Source organism: Arachis stenosperma, chromosome 1 (genome assembly GCF_014773155.1).
Source record: "Arachis stenosperma cultivar V10309 chromosome 1, arast.V10309.gnm1.PFL2, whole genome shotgun sequence".
Lineage (NCBI taxonomy): Eukaryota > Viridiplantae > Streptophyta > Magnoliopsida > Fabales > Fabaceae > Arachis > Arachis stenosperma.
This window is the reverse complement of record NC_080377.1, coordinates 14,884,241-14,889,765: the sequence shown is the minus strand read 5'-3', so window position 1 is coordinate 14,889,765 and position 5,525 is coordinate 14,884,241.

Below are 5,525 nucleotides of genomic sequence, written 5' to 3'. Positions count from 1 at the left end.
AGCTATACTTTCAACGAGAGCTTAGTTGTGAAATTCTAGACCACACAAAAAATCCGTTCGTCAAAATGGCGCCGTTGTCGGGGAGACAACCCACCATGGTATGATCGTTCCTTTCTCTCTTCTTAGTTTCATTTTAGTGAATCTTCTCATTATTACTGCATATAGTCTGCATTCATCCCCTGCATTCTACATAAAAAAAAAGAGAAAAGTGCGTTCCACGCGTGTGCGTGGACCACGCGCACGCGTCACATGCGACGCTAAACCTTACAGAAGGTTACGCGGGAGCTGTGCAGGAAGGGTTCCTTGCGCACGAGCCAACCCACGCGTATGCGTGGGCAACGCGTGCGCGTCACCCGTATTTTAGTTCACCCACGCGTGAGCATCAGCGACGCCTATGCGTGGATGAAAAATCGGCGTCAATGGGTGATTTGGCCGAAAGTTGTGCTGCCTTGGTGCTGGTATTGTGCTTTTAGCACAATCAGTGGTCACGCGTACTTGGATTCTTGCTTACCCACGTGTAAGTGTAGACGACGCTTATGCGTCGCCTCTTCTTTTGCACACCCACGCGTACACGTGGGTGACGCTTACGCATCGCTTCGCAGACTCCATTCTTCTACTTTTCTCTCCCCTTTCTCATTATTTCCTCTTCCTTTTCTACTTTCATCTCCTCCCTTTTCCCTCTCATCTTCTTTTCCTCATTTCAATTACGTACTTTCATTCATTGCATTTTAACTGTATGCATGTTTTTATTTTCTTTTCTAGGTTTATTATTTTTCTATTGGTGTTAAATGTTCTTATTCCATTGTTGCATTTCTCTTACTTTCTTTTGGTGCTTCGTGACTTGTTTCCATTGTTGGGTAATATTATTTAGATGTCAATTCTAATCTTTTACGACATTTGTATTCCATTTGCATTGATACACACTTATATTGTCTTTCATTACCCACACGCTCTCACCCATTATTGCAATTTTTGCACTATTCATATGTCATTTGCTTCTACTGTTTTCTCAGTTTCATGTTGTAGCTACCATGTAGTTGAGATCCTTATTATTTGGCATCAATCCACTCATATTCTATTTGTTTTCCTATCTTTGTTTGTGGGTTACTCTTCTTCCTTTCTCTCTTCTTTCAGGATGGCTATCAAGAAAGAAAAAGGAAAAGCTTTTAAATGGGACGAACAGCAAGTCCATCTGCATAATCCATTAAAGAAAGAGCATTAGTTGGAGCAACCCACCCACTTGTGCATCTCAGCATGCACCGAGGACGGTGCAATCTTTAAGTGTGGGGAGGTCGATACCGACTTCTGCGGGTTAGTTAGTTCCTTCTCAACACCAATGTGGGATTTCCTTTGTTAATTCATTGTTGCATTTGCATGTTTGATTACATGTTTGTTCGATTTTGTGCATATTTTACCAACTGCTTGGTTGAAGTAATATTTTCTCTTTCAAGAAATTATTTTATAGCATTTCAGTAATTTGAATTAAAACCTTTATTAAACTTTTTTGAAGAAGTATTATATTGGAACATGGTTTAGAGCTCGAACACACAAAACCAGTGAGATTTTGAGCTTAATTGATTGGTTGTATTTTATCAACCAATATTCTGTTTTGTTGTGTGTGTTGTTCTCTCTAAAATTGTGATCTTTGTCTTGCTTAATTCTATATTTCCATGGTTTATTGTATGCATACACTTATGTGATTGAGGCCTTCTTTCACTAAGCTTACATACCCATATGGCCTTATCCCTTTCATTATCCTTTGCAAACCAATTTTGAGCCTATTTTACCCCTTTTGTTCTTTACTTTAGCACATCACTAACTCTAAGTGAAAAATAATAATGTCCTTAATTTGAATCCTTAGTTAGCTTAGACTAGTGAGAGTGTTCATGAATTAAGTGTGGGAAAATTGGGATTGAAAATATCTGGTTTGAGAATTGGGTGTTCTATATTCTTGAGAAAATGTAAAAAATGTTGAGAACATGTTTATACATTCAATACCTTAATCATATGCATTGGAAAAAACAAAGAAAAGAAAAAAATACAAGAAAAATAAAAGAAAGGAAAAGAAAAGAAAAAGAGCATAAAAAGGGACAAAATGCCCCAAAGTAAATGGTGATATCAATGCATATGAGTTGTACTTAAATTTAGAATGCATGAATATGTGAAAAACACAGTTAATGAGAAGTTAGATATTGAATTTTAATTACATGGATTGTCTTAAGTTAGGTGGGAAGTTTAGGTTAATTAAGGATTCAGATTTTAGTCCACTTGGCCAAATACAATCCTACCTTGACCCTAACCCCATTACAACCCTCAAAAGACCTCTTGATTTGTGTATTAGTGCATTAAATTTTTGTTGATTGTTAGCTAAAGAGCAAGCCTTAGAAAGCAAGATCAGTAGAGAATTGAGAGAATCGAACCTTAAACACTTGAGTGATTAGAGTGTATACACTTCCGGTGAGGGTTCGATGCTCGATTCTTTGTTCCCGGCTTTCATGAGCTATCTTCTTCTTGCAAGATATTTGTACTTCATTTTTTATGATTTGAATTAGTAGAATCCAGTTCATTTTTTGTTCTTGAAGATTTATTTACTTTTAACCAAGTAGGTAAAAGCATTTTGCATGTAGTTGCATTCATATAAATAGGTTGCATTTTATACATCCTACCATTCTTATTCACTCTTATAGTTTCTCTTGAGCTTAGCATGAGGACATGCTAGTATTTAAGTGTGGAGAGATTTGATGCACCACTATTTCGTGGTACATCTTGCGCTTAATTAAGTAGATTTTATCCACCATTCTCACACTTATTCATTAAAATTGCATGTTTTACATTTTCCTTCCTGATTTTGTACTATGATTGAAAACATGTTTCTTTGGTCTTAATTTAGCTAATTTTAATCCTCTCTCATTACCATTTGATGCCTTGATATGTGTGTTAAGTGTTTTCAGAGATTACAGGGTAGGAAATGGCTTAGAGGATGGAAAGGAAGCATGCAAAAGTGGAAGGAATACAAGAAGCTGAAGGAAATGTAAAGCTGTCAACCCTGACCTCTTTGCACTCAATCGATCATAACTTGAGCTACAGAGGTCTAAATGAGACGGTTTTAGTTGTGTTGGAAAGCTAACATTCGGGGCTTCGCAACGATATATAATTTTTCATAGTTGCCATGCTGTTAGGCGACGCGCATGCGTAAATCACGCACATGTGACCTGGCAAAAGTTCAATCCACGCGTACGCATGGACGACGCGTACGCGTGGACGACGCGTACGCGTGGACGACGCGTACGCGTGGACGACGCGTACGCGTGACTGAGCCGCGATCTGTACATATCAGAAATTGCCCCCAGCAATTTCTGGGCTGTTTTTAATCCAGTTTTCGGTCCAAAAAACATAGATTAGAGGCTACATAGTGAGAGAATTCATTCATTCATCATTCACTTCTCATTCACATAATTTTAGGTTTTAGATGTAGTTTTTAGAGAGGAGAGGCTCTCTCCTCTCTCTAGGTTTTTAGGATTTAGGATTTTTCTTAGTTTTAGGATTATCTTTTCTCAATTTCTGGTTTAATGTTCTTTGACTTGATTCTCTTCTATTCTTAATCAACTCTAATACTTTTGTTTATACATTCCCTTTGTTGATTGGATTTTCTATTTAATACAATTTGAGGTATTTCATATTTAAGATTGCTATCTTTGATCTATGTTGTTGATGCTTACAATTGATTGTGCGGATTTTATTACTTCTTATTGCTTTTCTACTATTTTGTGTTGTGTCTTCCAAGTGTTTGATAAAATGCTTGAGAGAGTCTTAAGTTAGATTTTCTCCTCTTGGCCTTGGTTGAGTAATTGGTGACACTTGAGTTATCAAACTCCTTGGTTGATTGATAGTTGAAGGTTGCTAATTGGTTTGGATTCCACTAAAGCTGGTCTTTCCTTGGGAGTTGACTAGGACTTGAGGAATTAAACTGATTCATATACTTGACTTTCCTTCGCATTTAGAGGGTTAACTAAATGGTTGCAACTAACAATACTCATCACTATTGAGGGCAATAATAAGGATAGGACTTTCAGTTTTCATTCCTTCAAAGAGCCTTTATAATTGTTAGTTTATTTCTTTTGCAATTCACTCTTCTTATCTCTTAATCCAAAACCCCAAATTTACAAGGCTCATAACTAATAATAAGAACAGCTCCCTGAAGTTCCTTGAGAGATGACCCGAGGTTTAAATACTTCGGTTATCAATTTTATTAGGGGTTTGTTACTTGTGACAACCAAGTTTTTGTACGAAAGAATTATTTGTTGGTTTAGAAGCTATACTTTCAACGAGAGCTTTATTGTAAAATTCTAGACCACACAAAAAATCTGTTCGTCAGTACACACGACCTACGGTGCATACGCACAGTTGTGCAAAATTTCCATCGTGCATACACACGACATTTGGTGCGTACACATCCTTGCACGAAGTCACCGTTGTGTGTACGCACGCATCACTGTGCGTACACACCTTTGCAGCAGCTTCCAAACTCCATTTTCTTCATGATTTCTCCTCTTTTAGACTCTCTATCTTCACTTCTTCAACCCAAACTTGCCTCGAAAACCTGAAATCACTTGACAAATGCATCAAGGCACCAAATGGGATCAAAGTGAGTAAAATTTAGCAATAAAAAGGCTTAAAGAGCATGTTTTCACTTTCAAGAACAAATTAGGAAGACATCATGAAACTATGCTATTTCAATGGATAAATGCAAGAAAAGTCAATGAAACCCACCTAATTAAAGCAAATAAATACCATGAAATGTTGATTCATCAGAGACTCATTAGTCATAGGACAGGCATACATCATATGCATTTGTTTGCTTTGTTTGAGTGTGCATTGTTTTAGTTTGCTTAACTGTTTCATTCTGCTTATCTGCTACTTATTCTACTTACTGTAAATACTTCTCTATCTGTTTTTTTCTTGCTTAAATTGTATGTGTATGTTTTCTAAGAAATCCCTTTTGACGGAGGTGTGAGGGGGGGAGGGTTGTTCCACTAGTGTCTCGGACGATTGGAGGAGTCAGAAAGTGAAGTGTTAAGTTAAAGTTAGATTTAGAACTTTAATACCTTAGATAATTTACCTAATTTCTGGTTTAGTTGAATCCTTAAGCTGAAATCTGAGTGTCGAAGTTCTAGGAATGCCTCTAGCTCTCCCGGGACCTTTTATATTAACTATGCAGGAACCTTTACTATGCTGAGAACCTCTGGTTCTCACCCCCATACTATGTTGTTATTTTTCAGATGCAGGTCGAGAGGCACCTCGTTGAGCGTCTGTAGACCCTCCTTACAAGCGAAGAACTATCTTTTGGACTGTCATATTTTGTTTTAGGCTATGTATATATGTTTATAGAATCTCTGCATGTATATTTTGTGTTTTGTCCCTCCTACAGGTTGACTTGGAGATACATGTGTTTATTTTGTGGTTTGAGTTTTATTTTGGGTTGTATATAAATGTATAATTATATACTCTGGCCGACCTTAGCTTCG